Source organism: Drosophila takahashii, chromosome X (assembly GCF_030179915.1).
Source record: "Drosophila takahashii strain IR98-3 E-12201 chromosome X, DtakHiC1v2, whole genome shotgun sequence".
NCBI classification, from domain to species: Eukaryota; Metazoa; Arthropoda; class Insecta; order Diptera; family Drosophilidae; genus Drosophila; species Drosophila takahashii.
This window is the reverse complement of record NC_091683.1, coordinates 2,863,370-2,883,914: the sequence shown is the minus strand read 5'-3', so window position 1 is coordinate 2,883,914 and position 20,545 is coordinate 2,863,370. Positions and strand designations below refer to the sequence as shown.

Below are 20,545 nucleotides of genomic sequence, written 5' to 3'. Positions count from 1 at the left end.
ACCATTGATTTTTCTACATGTGTTTTTGCGCAGATATATACTACATATGTACATTTGTACACATATTTATTTATACATGTCGCTGGCTGCTATGATTTATGCCTGTGGGGCCATGCACATCGCTTTGGATTTCCTTCTCATACTTTTTTCATTATTTCTTTCTTTCGCCACGACTCAAACATATTTATTACCTTTAATTAAAAACGCCATTTGTCAATGCGACCGAACGCCCACACACCCACACACTTTCGCGAGTATAAGTATCTGTGTGTTTTTTCTAGGTGACTCGACTGCGAACAAACATATATCCACGTGTCCCAGTATCGATATTATTAATTGCTTTCAATTAATGCAACAACACAAAGCTCACACGGAATCAAATGACCAGTCAGACACGCCGACTCAGCTTCTAGATTGATTCAACCCCTCTATAAAACGGAGTATGCTACCTTCATCAATCAAGAATAACCCTCTGATTGACTATGATATGTACTCAGAAAATTTCATTTTCATATAAATTCTTTGCCAATTTTTGGGTCTTTTTTTTTGCTATAACTTGGCCAAAAATTGTCTTAAATCTAAAAGTCACACTGTTTTGGACAGCTAACAACCTAAACTAACGATCCCTAACTCTTCTGAGAAAATTTATTTTTTCACCAATTTTCGCATTTTTGATAAGGGGTAACATCGTGATTTTTTTGCAAAAAATGACAAAAAAAAAGGTGTCCAGATTTGAACGCAAATCGATTCGGAATTTAACCACGAGTTCAACAAGATATGATACTCCATATTTCGGCAATTATTTCCTTTGTTTCGGTCAAAATACCGATTTTTCTGGGGAACTTTTTTTTGTGTTGCCTAAATCTTGAACTCAAATTTTAACTTAAGATAAAGTTTGTTCTGGTAATTTAAATAGATTTTTATCGGTACTTAAACTTTCTATTTCTCAGTTGAATTAACCAAGTAAGAATATATTATTTTAATAATGTCCAATAAAAAATCTTTTAGTAAACTTTTAAAAAAATCTTAATGCTCGTAATAAAAGAATCCTAATGCATCGAAGTGCCTATAAAGCACAGGTCCCTGCACAATCTAAATTTCAATTAATTCAAGGAACTAAGGAACCGGTAAATAAATCGCTTGTTATAAGCAGACAACCGACAGACAAGCCATGTGGTCGGAATAAATGCGAGTCCATTAGAAATGAGCGATTTGTAGTCATTGCTTAGTTGGTGGCAATAAAAATGAGATCAGAGCAAATAAATTTGCTCCTTCTGCTGCCAATGTGTCGAGGGTCCTGTATGCTGTATCTAAAGTCCTGTGTCCTGTGTCCTTGGGCAAACAACAATTGCTCACCGAGTGAAATAATGATGTGGCAACGACATCGATGCAGGCCAGGACTGCTCGGTTGCACCTTTAGCCACGAAAATAAATTCCCCAAGCCAACAAAAACGAAACCATCTCACATATCCTCGTACTTGTGGCCCATGGCAGCAGACTGGCAGCTAAATGAATTTAGTTAGCTCCGCATTGCCCCAGCTACCCGCTTTTCCCCGCTTTCCCCGCTTTCCACAGCTTTCCACTCAACTGTGGCCAAGTTTTTGACTTGGCTTTCCATTCTCGTCCGCATCTGCTCGGCTTGGCCCATAACTTTGTTAGACGCCATATTATCAGCAGCCGCAACGAGTGGCAGCATCCACACGGAGAGAAATCGGTGGTAGGTCAAAGAATTTGCAGCTAATTATCATGATGAAATGTTTTTAATATTTTGAAACGTAAGTAAACGATTGTCTGGCTTTAATTAATTTTCAAAAATAATAATATATATTTAAAAAAAAGTATCAGGCATTAATAAATTTCTGAGATATATATTCAATATTTTCTTAGGCAATTTCTGGCGTTAATTAATTTTTAAAAATATTTTTAAATAATATTAAAAGGGATTTCTTAACTTTTTTCCTTTACTAAAGAGAGACTTAAGAGAAGGGCTAAAGATCTAGCATTTTTGCGCAGTGTACGGCAAGTGGCAGCTCCTTGGCGAACAGGAAACTTAACTTAACTCAACTGAGCTGCTCAGTTCAGTTCAGTTCAGTCATTTTGCCCCAGTCGAGTCGAGGAAGTTCAAGTTCAGCGCAAAGCGCGCTAAACAAATTGAAAGTAATTGGAATGCTTAGAGCAGGTCAAAGGGCATATCCTGTGAATTTGTAGGGTTTCTAGGGTTTTCAGGGGGCAGAAGGACCTACACACACATGCACATCCGAGGGGTTAAACCGGGCCAATAAGGTGCCAAATGCCGTTCTCATTGATGGCCGACAATTTAGCGCTGAAAGCTGAAAGGCGATGGGAAATGGCCAAGTGAATGGGCCAAGTCCAATCAATCAGTTTGTGCAACAAGCGGTTGCAAGTTGGCCGCACTTTGTGGGCTCTAATCGGAATCGAATGGCTACCAAGTGAAACTAAATTGGGAACACGAAGGTTGCACTTTATGAAATAATAAAGATTTTATTTCTTTCAATTTTAATTCTATTTCAATTAAACTTCCATTACGATTGAAAATCCCTACCAAGTGAAACTAAATTAGGAAAATGTAGGTATGAAATTAATGAAATAACTAAGATAAGTCAATTAAAAATTCAATTGAAAATCCCAAAAAAAAAAATGTCTTCGCAAAAGTTTTAATTATTATTTCCCCACGAAAAATCCTTAGTTTTCTTTACATGTCGAATTGACCGGCTATTAAATAATAGAGTTAAATGCATTATAACCATTTACTCCGCAACGTGCTACTTGCAACGCTTAGCAGTTGGTGGCAAAATGATTTTTCAATTAACTTCAAGGAATGGCGTGATTTCGAACTGGCGCCCAACGCAGGGGAATCTCCGCCCAGCTGTGGTGGTGGAATCTTGTAATTATCTCAACAATGTTGGAGCCCGGAAAACCCGGAAAACCCCTCTTCAAAATCAAGTCAATGAAAGCGCTCCCTCTTCTCCTGTATTTTGCTGTCCTTGGCAGCGCGGCACAAACAAAGCCACACATATGTCCTGTGTCGCATGTCGTATGTCCCCGCATGGGTCCTGTCAGAAGGGGTTTGTGTTTGTGTTTGTATTTGTGACTGTGTCGCTGTCTGTGTCCTTGCAACTGTTTGCGATTCGGGCTGCAATTGACGCTGGCCAGGTCCTGGAAAGCTGAAAGTTAAAGTGCCGGGGAGGCGAGGGGAAGGAGGGAGGATCACCAGCACAGCGGGTGGAAAAACGTGCCACACGACAGTTTAGAGTTTAGATGGCGGGGGGCATGGGCAAAACAATTTCCGTGATTCGGCAGCCATTGGGCCGCTTGTCACAGCCACCGCTTCAGCTGCAGCTTCAGTTTCAGTTGCAGTTCCAGTTTCGGCTTCACTAGCAGCTGCATTGCACTGACACAAATATTTTTTTAATATATTTGGTTTACTTAGAATTTTGTAGAATGCATTTAAATTTTCATCGATTTACTAATATTCTACATTCATAATTAAGTTTATGCCTTGAAAAATAGATAATTCTATGTAAATTACTTAGCCTAGATTAAAAAGTTGAGAGTATTCGATGGCTAGTAATGAATATTTGGTACTAAAAATATACAAAAATGTATAAAATATATATTTTAATATTTTATAAATTTCAGGCGAATCTGATTTTATAGTTTTCCCACAGTTTACACCCGCTGCGGTTGCCTGTGGATTTGTGGATTAGTGGAGACGGGGTGTTATGAGGTTGGAGGGGGCAATCCTTTCCAGCACGTTCACTCCTCTCGCTTTGGGAAATATTTCACACTTGCGGCGCAGTCAGCAGTCGCTTTCAATAGACGGCTGCCGTCGCGTTTCGTTTCGTTCAGTTTTTTGGCGCCTGTCAGCTCACGTCGCCTGCCACGCCCCCCAATCTCAAATGGCCGACCACTTGGCGAGGAACAAGCGGCAACAGCAGCAGTTTGCTGCAGCAGTGGAAACAGTGGCGAAGTGGGAATACCCTGGGATGAAATATATCGCCTTAGATAAATCGCAAAATCAGAAGCCAAGAAAATCAAGAAAATCAACTCAAAATCACCAACATTGTGGCTGTCGGCTGACGGCCAAGTTGGCCCTATTTTTCCGCCAAATTGCAACAATCGCAACTTTGCGGCCAACAGTGTTGCAACTTGAAATCTGAAATCAAAATGACTTGCAACACACGCACAGAGTTTCGCTCCCATGTGGCTCATGCCAAGTTTGTTGTTTAAAACTATTGCACATCGAGTTGCACATTTTTCCGCTGCACTGTTGTCGTGTCAGCGGCAGATTTCGGCTTTGAATTATGTGCATGGCACGCACTGTAAACCGCAGGCACGCACTGTCGTCCCCCCACCCCCTTTGAGCACCGCCCCGCTGAATTTTGGGCGAAACTGTTTAAGGACGCCGTCGTCCCGTTGACAGTTTTTAATGCGAAAACAATATGCCACGCAGACTAATTGAGTGGCTGCCAAGAAAGGAAAATGCATGGCGCACTGAGAGAAAATTGCAGTGCTTTATAATTTAGATTCGTTAGATTGCCAAAAGATGGAATAACAGAGATACATAAATAAATAAATAATAATATATATATAATAAATAAATATAACTAAATAAATTTAGAAATTTCCAATAAATATTTTCAAGCTGCAGAAAAACATTCGGCAGATAAGTAATATTTATGAATACCAACAAAAAAAGGAATTAATTCCCTAAATAAATTGAGAATATCACCAATTAGATGAAATTAAAAAATATTTTGAAGGCTGGAGTAAGTGATAGTTTTGCATCGACAAAAGGGACCAAAAATAAATTCAATATTATTAATTTTTCACAGTGCACCTTAAAGAGGCTGCCTCACACACACACACACTCTTACTGAGCCTGTGTGCGTGGCGCTTGTGTGAGTGAGTTGGCTCACGTCAGCTAGACATAAACCAAACAATAAACAAAAGTTTATGCATCTAATTTAGTTGTGAATGCTGGCAAGTAAATTCGAGCTGCCATCCTGCCGCTCTTGATGATGCACACTGCCAAAATGAGCAGAATGAGCCCCTTTTCCCCCCGATTTGCCCCGCTTTTCCCCCAATTTCCCCGCTTTTCCCGCTCCCTTTTCCTTTTCCCGCCTTGGATGCTACAGCAATGTCTTTGGCTGCTAAACTTAATTAGTTTGCTGGCAGCAACGACGACTGCGATCGTAGTCGGCGACGCGGGAAGCCAACCGCATGCGGCGTGCCGCGCCCACCATCCACCTCCCACCGCCTCTTAATATTATAGTACCACCCCCAATATACATATACTGTATCCCTCCTTCTCCTTCGCTTCCAACAGTTTGTTTTATTGGCAAAAACGTTGCATAAGCTGAGGCGTCCCTCAATCGCCAACTCAACTCTTCAATTCCAAGCACACGGAAAAAAATATTATTCAACTAAATTTGCCATTATCACAAGTATAGAATATAAGAAATAAAAAATTAAATACAGGAAAATAATTTATTAAGATGTAAACTACATGTCTTTCTAAAGAGTTCTCGACAGAAAAGTTTTAAGAATGTTGCCTTTAATTAAATAAAACTCAATAAATATTTATAAAAGTTGTATATTAATATTTTCAATAAAATATCATTTAAATAGAGTTTGTGGAAATTGCGCTTGGCCAAACTAGAAACAAATGCACATTAATTGGCCGGCTTAAAGTCGCCGCGATGTCTTAAGACGATGCCCTTGTGAAATGAATGAAAGCAATTATAGAAAATATGGCTGTGGCCTGCAATACTTTTGACCGGAATCCCGAAATCCCGAAACTTTTGCAGCGAATTAATAACAATATGATGTGGCAACGGAAGCTGTTAGCTGTTAGTGTGTGCGAAGCGCAGCGTGACTGCTTTTCTAATTAGCTGCGAGAAACTGAGCGCAGGAGCCACGATGCAGCAACGCGAACTACACAATATTCCCCAAAAAGAAGAGGGAGAAAGCAGCAAGGAGAAAGGAGAAAGCAGAAAGGAGTAGAACTCCCACTCACGGACACCAAACAAGTGGCCACCGAAAGCCAAGCGGAGGCACAGTAAAAACGCGATAACACGGAACAAAAAATGGCAAATTAAAAATGAACATCTGCATATTTAATTCAAAAATTCCTATTAAATATTCAAATGAAATAAAAAAATCATTAAACATAATATTGCCTTGTTTAATTTTCCAATATTTAAATAAAGATAAAAATAATGAATAAATAGAACTTTAGCTTTATTTACAATAATTATTTTCAGTCATTAAAAAAATATAATGAAAAGTTCAAAGTTAAATTCTTTTTTTAATTTTCTAAATAATTAAATTTTTAAGGTTACTTAAAACGATAAAAAGTATTTGAATTATTCCGCCATCTACTTCATAAGTTTGACTGTGAGCCACGCCTCCAAAGTCTGTCCCGCCCCCTTTTTCCTGCGTGTGTGTGTGTGTCTGTCTGCATGCGGGTTAATTGCGTGTAGCTCACCTGGCATTAGCAGCGCTGATGTGGCTAATAAACTTGCCGCCTTCGCAGCGCCACTATCTACAAAATAGGCAAAGAAAAATGGAAAAGACAAGGAGATTCGGAGGCAGAAACTGGGCGAAAGTTGGAAAGTTATTGGGCGCAGACCAAAGAAAACAGAGGAAAATTGTCTGCCGACGAGAAAAGAAAATAAAAAGGGAAAAAAACACTCAAAAGGAGCCTCTGCTACATGCAAAACGTTTTCAGTAAATTCTTCCGTGAAAAGTTTCTGCTTCTTTTTCCCGCGCTTTTCATGGGATTTCGAGCCAAGTTTTCGCATGGAACTTTCAAGTCGATGGAAAAGCCGTGTCCTGGGATGCCTGGAAAGCGATCGATCTCCCTGGCTGATCAGTGCACTTCGCGCCTGATTGATTGCCACCGTTTTCCATTTCCCATTTCCCATTGCCCATTAGCCGAGCCAAGTTTTTGTTTACTTGGCCACTTCAGTGCGCTGCGAAGTGGGCAACGCGAAATTTGATGGTCAAATAAACGAGGCGAACGCACTGGGACTCCAGTTTTTAATGGTGATGCCCAGTGTCTGTATGGGTACAGTGGAACTCACATTTTGTTGTGTTTATTAATTTCTGCCGAAATGTAGCAGAAAATTCTAAAATCGGTTCATTCATTAAAAAGTTATAAGCAAATAATGAAAAGGAAGCAGTGCAAGCAGTATACTGCTTTATTGCTAATTCATCATACTGAACTTAGTAACGGGTATCTGATTCTGCTTAAGAACTAAGGAACATAAATTTGTCATTTTTGATATAATACTTTTGGAAATATTTCACATCTCCTAGGTCCTGAATCTTACTGGGAATCTATCTGGGATAAAAGTCAGTACCTTTCCCATCACTGCTGCTCAGTTCCCCCGCTTATTTCGGCTCAATTTGACTGCCTCTTGTCGGCGGGAACGTGAGCTGAAAGCCGAACAAGAAATTAACATGACGAGGACAACAGAAGCAGCAAGACGATGATGATGATGATGATGATGATGGCCATGATGACCATGATGACAATGATGAGGCGTCGATTTACGTTGATGCAATTGGCAGGTGGGGGCGTGTGGGCGTGAGGGCTTGTGGGCGTGGAGGCGTGGCAGATGAGGGCGTGGTCCAGTGACCACTCGGAAATTGGCAAATTTGTCACACTTCAGGCCGAAGTCGAGTCGATTGTGTCTCAATCTTCATAAAGCACACACATGTGTGCCTGTGCAAATCTGGCTTTGATTGCTCGCCGTTTGTCGCGACTGACAAGGACACAGGCACAGGCACTCGAAGGACTCACAAGGACTCGAAGGTCGGCGGTAGCTCCAATTGGCAGCTTGTTAACTAGGGCTGGCTAATCCAGAACCTCAACAGTTTAGCATGGAAAATAGATGGACAGTAAAAAGGTTTCATGGGGCGGAAACAATTTTTGATTAAGCCTTATAGGTTTCTCACTAAAATACTGGATTATACTAGATTTGCTTTAAGTTCCTCATGTAAAATTTGTATTCCAAAAAGCAAAGAAACTATCAAAGATTCAAACTGCTTGCATTCCCTTATTTGCTCACAAGTTTCTATTTTATGATACGATTTCTTAAAAAAAATAAAAAAAATAATAAAAACACCTCATTAAAAATTGCATTTAATTGAAATATTTTTAGAGCAAAAGTCAAGACTTGCCATTTAATCAAATGCCCAGTACCAAAGACCGAATTGCTCTCGAAAATACACATGATATTATTGGGAATGCTTAAAAATCAGATTGCGTCCAACTTGGGGATTGGGGATTTTGAGAACTCGGCCACTGCTAAGTAATTACACATAAATCCACTTGATGGAGCGCAAGGAACAGCTCCTCAGCCACTTGAGTCGACATTGATGATGCACTTAGATGTCAGCACACTCGCACTCGCACTCACACTCATACTCACGTGCACAAACACTCACACTTGCCACATTCCACTTGCCACTTGCCACTTTCCACTTGCAACTTGCCACTTGACACTGGAAGCCAAAAGTCTTGCACTCTTCGAAAGCCCGAAAACAGTTTCAAGTCATCAAATTCAAAGTTTGTGGAGCAGCCCAGTTTGTGGGTGGTATTTTGTATATGTGGGTGTAATGGGTAATGTGTAGGGTTTCATGTGGCAGCCATAGTTTCCATTACACATTACACCCATCCGCCATCCGCCGCCTTGCGGCTGTGCCGCCCATTTCATGTAACATGAAATGTTAATGAGAAATTTATTATGGCAAATAAGCTCGATTTGCGTTCTGCGTTCTGGGTTCTGGTTTCTGGGCTCTCCATTCTCCGTTCTGCGTTCTACATCCTGCATCCTGCATCCTACATCCTGCACACCACATCCTTCATCCCGCATCCTGCATCGCCAGGCTGTGGTTCGCTCCGTTTTGGCCATCTGATGGCAATGGCGAAGGCGTTGTTAAGTGCATGTGGCGCGCAATTAGCGCAAATGGCGTGAATGTGCAAGTTGCAATCACCCACGGAACCCACGCACCACCCACTCAAGACACCCAAACACCCCACCCATCCATTCAAGGCCCTTGTTATTATTATTGTTATTATTATTATTATTATTATTATTATTATTATTATTGCCACTGTATTGCCATTGCGATTAGGCCAACAGAAGGGCAGCCATAAGCGGAGAGCCATGGAAAATCGGAAAATCGGGATATGAGTAAGGGATCGAAGAGATATTAGTTGGTAGAATATCAAACATATCAAGCTATCACATAAGTCTAGTATTCATTTCCGAATTTCGGTTTTTGATTTCACATATTTAGGTCAAACCGTTTTCTCAGTACTTAGTACGCCTAGAAAATAATATGCACCGTTTTATAGTATAGATAGATGAAATACTTGAAGATTAAATAACCACTGACACAATATTTGTTTCTGCTCTGTTTAGCCGGCAATCTCCTTTAATGTTTAATGTCTTTAATTAAATTTTAATTGACGACTTCATTAGCATAAGGCACCAAAAATGTTGTAATTAGTATTGAGCGGGCATTAAAGACGAAACGGGCGATATTGTTGAAAAATTGATGGCGGCAGAAAGAGAACAGCAATCAGTTTTTGGCCGAGGAACAGGAAGTGCCACGAGGAAAATGGAGAATAGGAGGTGGTTTTTTGGGTGGCAAAATTATTTTCCACCGAGGGTGAGGGTGCGGAAAATGAAGCGACAAGCTGCCACCCAAAAAAGCGACGCCTTTTGTCCGAAAAGGCACCCCCTTTCGAACCCCCTTTCGCCGTCCCTTTGGCCACTTCAATCAAATGCCAGGCGCCGCAATATTTGCGTTTAATTTACCAACAATTTGTGTGTTTGGAGCGTTGAAAATTTTAAACATGCGGTGCGCGTCAAGTGGCCATTGAATCGGCTCGAGGGTCTCAAAATTTTCAAAAAGGGGGACTGTATATATATTTATATATATATATAAAGCGGCCCCTGGGCCACAACAGCCGTCGTAAACATTAAAATCCCTTGCAAATGAAATCGATAAATGTTTGAAGGCGAGATTTTTCGTGTCCAGTTTCGCCATCTTTTCCTTTCTTTTTTTTTTTGACGCCCAAATTGGGAATTCATAAATCGATAATTTGCTGCTTTATTTCCCGCAACAATATAATTTCTCGTTCGGCTCGTTACAGAAAAAAATAATTTATGGGCTTGTTGAAATTGTCTTCAATAGGCTCATAAATGTTCGGAGAATTACGCTGATTACGGAAAATTAATATAAATGAGCGAGAGCTATTGGATTGTAGCATTTATCAGTGGATCGTGAAAGGAAATTACCTAGTATATAGATGAGGTATTTTTAATTAATTCATTAATTCATTTATTCATAGGGTGGAAAAGTGGATTTGAATTTTAGACAAAAATATACTTTTATTTTCGGGTTTTCAGCTGTAAATTTGACAAATCAAGGCCGAGAGATAAGCGGCCAACTGTTTTGAACAGCTAAAAACCTAAACTAACGATCCCTATCACTTTTGGTAAAATAAAAATTTTCACCAATTTTCGCAATTTTTATAAGGGGTTACATCACAATTTTTTGCAAAAAATTCCAAAAAATTAAAATGTCTAGATTTCAACGCAAATCGATTCAGAATTAAACTACGAGTTCAAAAAGGTATGACACTCCATTTTTGGGCTATTATTTCCTTTATTTCGACAAAAAACTGATATTTTAGGGTGGAAAATATGGATTCGAATTTTAGACAAAAATTAAAGAGTTTAACAAGGTATTACATTCCATATTAACACTTTAAAGTGACTTTGAAACGGGGGTTCCTGTCACACACCCGTAATATACCCGATCCGGATTGAGTAACGTAATCGTAACAGGAGTCGGGAGCAAATTAAGCCGGGAAAACACTTTCTTTGCACCACTCGCAACTTGGCCAATGCAATTTTCCCGGCATTACGACGTGTGTGTGTGGGTGGGTGGGTTTGTTTGTATATATGCACGTGCAGGAACTGCCGTATAACGATTTAATGATTCTCGATTCTCATTTACATTGCCACTTGATATGGAATTCGCGCCCCGGGCGCTTCCCTTCTGGTTTGACGCTCAGGTAACGACATTGGGAGCTCTGCACCGCCGTTCCCGGCGGCTGCTTACGTAACGGTTACGTAATGTGCACACTTCACCTGGTGGGGGTGGGCTACCCCATCCCAAAAAGCACCCAAGACCACCCACAGGCCACCCACTTTGCACACAACTTGCATACCATCTCAATCAGTGATGGGAAACATTCAGGTGGCTCTTTTCTACACACAAATTTCCGGGTAAATAGTTGAAAATATTACTGGAAACACAAAAATCACAATTTCAATTCATTTTAATCATATGTCATCAAAATATGAATTCTTGAGATACAAAATAAATTGTTTTTAGAAGGCTTAATTAGGAAGAAACAAGGGAGAAACGTTATTGCGAGGAAGTCGGAGACATACAAGCAGTAAACTGCTTGCACGCGTCCATAACATTAATTGCTCATAACTATTTAATTAATGGTGCGATTTGAAAAATTTAAAATACAGAGGCTTGCATTAAACAAAATAGATAAATCCATAAGGGAAATTTCTTTTAATATTATTAATATAAAAATGACAAGGAGTAATATATAAAAACATGTCTAGGTACGATCATCACTGCCTTCGAGAGACCACAAGCGCAGTTTGGGAAAAACAAAATGCAAATTCTGCGAGACGGCATCGTGATTGACATTTGAACTGCTAATGAAGCTATCACTCGTCGCCGGGTGGAGAAAGTGGGTTGCGAAAGTGGGTGGCTGTGTCGCAGTAGCTGTCATCAAGTGGCAGTCAGAGATGCAGATGGAGATGCACCACACATCCTTTTTCCAGGAGTCCTTTCTTTTGTGTGTCTCTCGGGTGTCTCTGTGTGTCTCTCTCAGTGTGTGTGTGTGTTGAATTGTAGAAATTGCAACTACGTGACTCGTGGCTCCTTCCTCCTTTCTCCTTTTCCTTCTCGGGAAAATCGAGCGGGAAAATCTGTCTGCACATTGCACTTAAACATTTTGTTTTGACAACTGCGAATTCATCAATGCAATGCTCCTAGTCGCTTCGGATGGCCGATGCAGATTGGTATTGGGTTTTCCGAGCAAGAAGAACCCCCCCAAAAACCCCTGAAATCCCGAACCGAAAGACAATCAAACGAATGCAAATTGAAGTAGAAGCGATTAAGCTGAAAATGGATTTGTGTACTTTATGCCATTGCCAAAAGGTTCTTGAGCTTCTTCTTTTGGCTTTTTCCACTTTTCTACCCGCCGCCGCTGCCGCCGCCAAGGGAAATCGGGAAATCCGGGGGAAAACAGCTTGACTCGGCAAAGTTTTTGTAGGCCGTCGCCACTAAAGTTTGCCACGCCCACTTGAGCAGAAAAAGGGGAGGCGAAAGGGGCTAAGAGTTTTGTGCATTATGCAGCCTTATTGTGAATTTCTGCTGATGCGGCAGCCAGCAGAAGATTGCAACTGAGGGGCCAAGAAGCCGGAGGAGGAGCACACTATTGGTGGATACTGTTCGGATGGCTCAGCTCAGTTCAGCTCAGGAGCAGCAGACAAATTGCAAATGCCGCACAAAAATGCAAACGCAAATTCTTTGGAAAATACGTTCTTGCCTTCGCCACAAAAGCCAAAGATAACGAGACAATTTCATGCGACGATAGTTGAACAGAGTTTGATGGAAATCAACGAGCCAACTCAAATACTCGTAGCTTTCTCGCGTTATGTTCACGGTAAATAAAATAATTGCTTTGGACTTTTTCACAGAAGCTTACACAAATAAATTCAAATACAAAACAGTTAATTCGTAGATTTCCGTTTGTATTTAAGGACCTAAAAAAAATCTTAAAATGCCAAAAATTGGTGTCTAAAAGTATGCAACAATTTATGTTTTACCCAAAAATGATATAAATTCATGAAGGAAGACAACTATCCTTTATTCACTGCATACTTTTAAAAACATACTAAAAATCGATGTGTTATAGAAATTTATTTAGTTGGTGTAAGGTCGAATTTATTTATATTATTACATTTAAATAAATATTTTCAACAAAAAGAGAACTTTTTAATAATTCTTTCTCTCAACTGTCAAAGATGGCGGTAAAAAACCCCGACTTTCTTTTGAAACCACTCCATATTTTTTGATGATTACCAACCGATAATCGCTGTTCATTTTTGCTCGCCGGGCAATTTGTTGCAATGACGTGCTGCTGGATGCAACAATGCAACCTCCAAACAGCCAAAAGAAGATGTTTTGCGTCGATGGCGTGCATTAAATATAATTTTCGCTTACGTCACTTGAATGATTAACCAGCTGGAACATTCGAAGGGGGTTTCGGGGGTGAAAAAGGGATCAAGCGGGAAAGGAAACTGGAAAACAGCAAATATGACAGGGCATGAATTGAATGCATGAAACATGAAAACGCACTTAAACAGCAATCAATTGCACTTTACACGAGATGCACCTCCGGAGGACACTTGACCCCTGAAAACCCCCTGAAAAGCCCCTGAAAACCCCCTTTGTTCGATAAACTATGTATAAAAAAGAACTAAAGTTCGATGGAGGAGGATGCGAAAAACAATATGCACAACACATGCAAATATTTATTTTACTACAACGCAAGAGCGCCCCCTTTTTGAGCCACGCCCCTTAGCTCAAAGTCCCCGGCGATATTTTCTTGGGGAAAATGGGAAAAGTGGGGAAGGCGAAAGGGGAAAGGGAACGCGGAAAAAGGAGACGACAGCAAACACAACAAAATACGGCGAAACTTTTCTTCCTCCGAAGAAGTTCAACTAGTGAAAAGTTTTGCTGCACGAAAAGGGAACATTTTTTGTTGTATTTTTTCCTGCTAGCAAAATGCGAAGCCGTCGAATTTTCCATGTTTATTTTGAAATCATGCAAAAACAGCAAAATCAAATTATGCAAAAAATGCGAATGAAAAAATAGCGAAACGCGACAGAGATGCAGGCTACAAACTAGTACTACAATTGCAATCAAAAGTTTTGTCCATTCCAATAAGCAATAATTTGTGTGCACAAAGGCCAGGCAATCGCAATGGGAACATAGAATATTGAATAGTATAATGAAATTCTTGGCAAACCATCGAGATCGAAATGTAATACTCGCAAAGGCTAGTTAATTAATTCCCTCCGCTTAATTGCCGTGAATAATGCCTCTTCCTCAAAGCACCGCAAACAATTAACGCAGCGCTTAAAGTGTCGAGTTTCCGGGGGAAACAGAAAGAGCACAGTTCATTGGATTCTCTCTGCTGGCGAAATAATAATAAAATGCCATTAATCAGCTAATGGATTAAAGGTGATCGTTTCTACCTGGCCAATCTTTAATTTTAACAAGGCAAAGTGCAATTTAAGATGGGTTTTTCACAAGAAGCAACACAGGAACTATTTTAAAATTTACTTGAATTAATTTTTATGTATTTACTAGAATATTTATTATTTTTTTTACAACATAATTATAGATTAATTCCTCTTATTAAATGTAATTTATGTGGAAAGTCTTTGTTTAATTTTAATTTAGTTTTTACTATAGCACATTAATGCAGTATTTTACAGCTCCTAGTGCTGGCTTTCCATTAAAATATTAATATTATAGTCGAATACAATCTATTTAATCTTTAGATGAAAAACTCCGTCACATAAATGTTGAAGATCAACCGGGGCATCCCTACATTCCCCTCACCTTCATCTTCTGACCCGTTTATTTAAATCCTGAGACGATGACCCGAAAGCAGGCAAACTAGTTCTCTCCTTCTCGTTCTTTATCAGCTCTGCGAAACTTTGTGCGCTGTGCATCATCAGCAGTTTATGAAATTGTTGCAGCTGCAACACCAAGATGCCCCGAGGACTCTTGGATGTTTAAAGTTGCCCACGCAGCTGCTGCTGCGAGGCCTCGTAAAACAATAAAAACACACAACTTGGCCGAGGGGAATTGAATGGAAGGAAGGAAGGAAGAGCTTGGAATTCTCGAGTGGAATGGTTATGGAGATGCAGATGGAAGCCTGAAAGTGCCGGGGCGGACAATCAACATCGGTGGCCACATGACGGCAAACAGATTCAATATGCCCACCACTTTTAGAACAATATATTACTCATACGACCTGTTAGACAAAGAAGAATCTGCGTGTACCCAAGGCAAGGTAACCGTGTGACCGCAGTTAGTCTAAGTGACCTGATTTATAAAATAGTAAATAGCAAACTGTTGTTAATTTTGTAATTATTTTTGTATTATTTTTAAGAAAATCTTTACTACAGCGATATACTTTTAAGTAAATTTTTTACTAGCTAGATAATTTAATATATCTATTCACAGTGTTTAGTGTGTTGACTTGGCATCTTCAGGAGGAATTACTTCCTGCCAGTCCCTTGGATTAGACTCCTGCGAACCTAGTCTTCGTCCTGCGAATCCTGAATCGTTTCGTTTCGCTTCCATCCACCTGCGTGCACTCAATCATCCGGCGAACTGACACAGGCTGAGCTGCTCTTTAAGCCGCGTTGGCCTTCGCAGCTGAGCCTATGCAGCAAATGCCTTACAAATGCTAATTCGCAATCTTAATGACAATGAGCCGAGACGAGGCGGTGGAAAGCAGACAGCAGCAGGTGGGAGTAAAAGGGGGGCGGCACGCCAAACAATTCTAAAATAATTTGCATATTCCGCTGACTGCGTCACTCGCGAATCTCGCGAATAGCGACTTGTGGGCTGGAATTGGGCTAAGGTCTGACTTGTCTCCGGGTTCTAACTTGGGTTTGGGCTTGGGTTTTGGGCTTTTGGGGCTGCCTGCCTGCTTGTCATAACTCTGACGACATTTATCTCAATTTCACGCACGCTAAATACTCGCCACACACACATATACACTCGGAAAAATTGCGAGACTGAATAAGAAATATGTAAAAGTTAAATAATAGTTTTACATAAATAATAAATCATATTATTATATATAAAATTTGTATTAGGATTTTTTTATAAGTCTGAAATTATTGTAATATTTTCACACAAGTTTTAGTAGTAGAAATGGCATTTATGCGAATCTCACAATTAATGAAATAGAAAAACCTTTGTTTGAAAATTTCTATATTTATATATTTAGCATACAAATACCTTTAAAGTATAAGTAAGTAAGTAAAATATTTTACAAAATATATGTTATTTAAAATCTTTTAAAATATTTACAAAATATATTCAATAAATGCTACTAAAATACTATTATTTTAAAAGATTTAAAATATTTTAAGAAACATATTTAAAATATTTTAACTTTATTTATATTTTTACCCTTGACTTAGTTTGCGTTGAGTGTAGAGACACACACAGAGAGGCAGCTACTTGGCATAATAATAACCGGGACAATATCCTGGCCACCCTGACCCCCCTTTGCAACCCCTCTTCACCCCCTTTTCACCACCCCCTTTCAGCCAGCTCGTCGCGTTGTCGTCATCGCTGTCAGCGTCGCTCGCCTGTTTCTGTTTAAATAATAAACTAAGAAAGCTTAGCGCTCAAATGCAAAGTTAAATATGCAAAATACACACACGCACCGCATTCCATTCCCCGAATGGCACGAATGGCAAAGGATGCGAAGGATGCTGGGGATACCGGGGAAGGATCATAAGCCGCTCAGCAGCTCGTTGAATGTATTTAAGCATAAATTTCAATTATGCACGAAAATAAAAGAGACGGAGAGCGAGGACTCTAAGCCGTTGCCATTAAAGCCGGCAAGTTACCGACTACGGCTTAAAAGATATTCCATCTTGTTGCTTTTTTCTCCTTCTTTTTCCACCGCCACCTTCACTTCAGCATGTCCTGATTTCGTTTTTAGGGCTGCAGCATTTAGCAATTTGCGTTGATTTTCTTTTCATTTTTTTTTTCGTATTTTTTCCGTGTACCAAACTCAACCAGCAATCTTTCACACACGCCGTGAAACACGCGTCGTATGCGCGATAAGGAAAATAAGGATAATGGCGAAGTGAAGAATGGAAATTTAAGTGGGTGGCAACAACCGGGCGCAATCAATTAGCATTAGGTGGGTAATGTGTAATGAGGGCTCACAAAGCCAAGCATCCCGAATCCGGAATCCAAGCACAGGAGTTATGACTCCAAAATTAAGCGAATTTTCCTGCCATTTTAAATGAAATAATTATAAATATTTGAGATCGATAAAATAAAATAGACGCATCCATGAATATTTATCTTTTTAAGAAAGCATAAATAAGCTCTAAAATGGAGGAGAACTGAGGAAGAAGAAATACCGCAGAGAGGATCAACTACTTTTTCTAGAGCTTTCAGTCAAGAAAACTCATCCTCGTGGCGATTTAAATAGCGAAATAATTGGCAGGTTTTGTTCCAAATTAGCGGTTAACTCTGAATTTCCGTTGAAAGAGGCTCCTAACTCGGCGTAATGGCCATTGTTGTGCAAACCGAAGGGAACCATGCCTAATCCCCATTAAATTTCCAATGCAGCCAAAATCGGATTTGCAGCTTTTCGCTTTCCACGAACCAAAAGGAAAATCCCGAAATAATAAGCAGCCGACTGCTTGCATTTCAAGCCGAGTTTAGAGGTCGTTTTCACTTTAACATGAAGTTCAAACATCGAATCAAATAATTTTAGAAATTTACCCAATGATAAATTGAGTATTTTGATACAAAAATCTGGAAGACTGCAAATAAACATCAAATAATTTTTAAATTTATCCCAAGAGTTGTTTGTCCTGCAAAAGTGCTTCATTACGATTTCAATTAAATTTAAAATGTGTAATTTCTGGGTGATTCTCGGTGAGTATAATTTGGCCAAACTAATATTGGCAAATCGCAGCCTTTGTCCCTTGCAACTGGTGACCATTTCTTGCGGCAGCGAGTTCAAAATCAAATTACATGTTTAACAAACAAACCACTTGCATGCCATTGAGCACACACAAACACATATGCACACAGCACACATACACACGCACATAGCACAAGGACATTAATGCACCCCCGCAATCCACGAATTGCAGTTTCCTATCGCAATCGCAAAATGCCCCCAATGCGTTATGTTGCGACAAATTATTCAACATTAATTCTAATTTGATTTGTTTATTTTGTATAACAAAATGTGTTTGCTCCATGTGTGCGTGTGAGTGAGGTGTTGGGCGTGCTAGTGCATGTTAGTATTAGTGACGAGATCTACCCAATAAACCCCCACCCCAACACACACACTCCCTCACTCACACACACAATCAGATGCTGAGGAAATTCAATTGAATTTTGTTTGAGCGTAATTAAATAACACTCGCCAGTTAGTCAGTTAGTCAGTCAGTCAGTCAGTCAGTTGGTCACTTGGTCATTCCGTCAGTCCATTGGCCATTGTTTAATGCTCATTCATGTACGCTTGGCTAACACACACACCCACACAGCACCGATCTGGAGCGATAATAAATGCTGGAGAGCCAAATGCAATCGTGCCAAGACTACACAACAAGTACACCCAGAAAAAATGTATAAAAGTATATAAATATATATAAATACTAAAAAATAACTATTGAGAATTAATTTTGTTATTTTTGTAAACCTATGAAGAAAATTTATTTAATAAAAACAAAACAAATTTTTAAAATTTTCATATATAACCAAATTATTAAAAACCAAATAATTAAATTGTTTTGATTTTTTTAAAGTCATTACAAAATTGATAAATAAATTGGATTTGATATTTTTCCCCCTATTTTTGTTTCATAATATTTTGGTTGAGTGAGGCCACTTGAGCAGGCCCAACCGTAATTATTGGGCTTTGATTAAATCTTTTACTCAGAGAGTTTGTGAGTGTGCTCGAGTTTATATGTATAGGTATATATAACACACACACCCATCGACGAGTTGATTATGCCAAAGAAGTTTGATGTTGTCAAACAAAAATATACAACAAACAGAACACAAGTTGCCGGGTGTAAACAAGCCGGGGCGGCCAGAGCCCGTGACCCCATAACCCTTCAACGTCGGACCCTCCGGCGATCTGTGAATATGGGTATAGTATGGGGGAAAGTGTGGTATGGTATAGGGGGCGTTCGTTCATCATCGGAGGAAAAGGCGTCGCAGCTGCAAGTGAGGCCGCCAAATGCCAAATGCAAACAGCAAAGGAGCAAAAGAGCAGTCAGCGAACGCAAAATCAAAGCAAAGCCCGCAGGGCAAAGCGGGAAAAGTCGGAAAATGGTTGGAAATGAATTCAACTCACTTAATGCTAAACTATTGGGCCCAGAAAAAAAATGATAAACTAATTTCCCAGCTAATATTCGTCATAATGCCTAAGCAAACGACATTAAATGCAACTACATTTTCAGTTAAATTGGTTTAAATATGGTCTTAATAACATTTTCTGTTAAACGATTTTAAATGTGTCTAAATTATGTACTCGATTAATAATGGCAAAATGCATGCTATTAGATTAACAAAATATTTATTCTGTAATTTTGAAAAGTCACACAGAATGCCTGCGGTCACACGCCTAACTTGCATTGCGATTCTTCTCTGTGTAAAATCCCCTCTTCACTATCATTCCGAAAAAAAGGCCTAATCTTCGGTATGTCAAATAGCAGGGAAAATATTTCCGGGCATTGAAACCCACACCCACAATCGAGATAATGAAAGACACAGCAGCGAACAGGAAAATGCAGGCATTGTTTTACCTTGGCTTCGAATGCCAAACTTGACCAGAATCCCAGGCCGAAGCTCATATTCCACATAAATAGGGAATAGTTTTTGCTAACCTTACCGCAGGAGCCACACCACACCAATGGTGAAACGACCAGGGGGCCGATGACACAGTGGGCCCTCGGTTGTCATAACCGCATTTTCCAGAATAAAGCTGGACAAAAAAAAACAGCCACCTTTGGCGGAGGAATATTCAGCGTATTTAGTGTGTGAAATGTCTGTGTTCGTTTCGGTTTGAATTTATGACATTTTGTGAAGGAAAACCGCAACCGTACTCTAATTAGCAAATACATGCCACTCACTCACTTACCCACACTTATGCACTTGCACACGAACGTGAACGTGCGGAGCATCTTTATTTCATATTACGCATACGCACCGCTGGCACTGTTTTCGTGAGGCTCAGTTACCTTGTCAATGGTTCGATGGTTCGGTTCGGCTGGCAAAAACCAACCAAGTCACTTTAATGAGCACACAAAGGAGGCTGAAATGACGTGGACATGCACTGAAAAAAATATAATAGTAATAGATATAAATAATGTATTTTAAAGGTTTTTCAATTAATCTTTTGATATTATTTATAGGTAAATTAATCCAGAAAGACCTTATATATTTATATTCAGTGTAGTGCTGACAGTTAGAAAATGTTTAAGCTCCTTTTTTGTATTATTTGTATTTTTATTACTTTTTCTAATTATTAAAATTAAATGAAATCACTTTCAAATGTCAAAATCGGTGCCTGCAGCGAATAAAAGATAGTCGACAGTATTATTTCATATCA

General features: G+C 39.6%; 1 protein-coding gene across 1 annotated transcript in view; it reads right to left on the bottom strand.

Annotated features, from left to right (window-relative positions):
- Window positions 1-20,220, bottom strand: part of LOC108056115 (uncharacterized) — a 94,399-nt gene extending 74,179 nt beyond the window's left edge. The window contains exon 1 of the mRNA XM_070218908.1: window positions 20,075-20,220. The gene's annotated coding sequence lies outside the window, so the exon portion shown is untranslated. The remainder of the gene's footprint in view (window positions 1-20,074) is intronic.
- Between the last annotated feature and the right edge of the window lie 325 nt (window positions 20,221-20,545).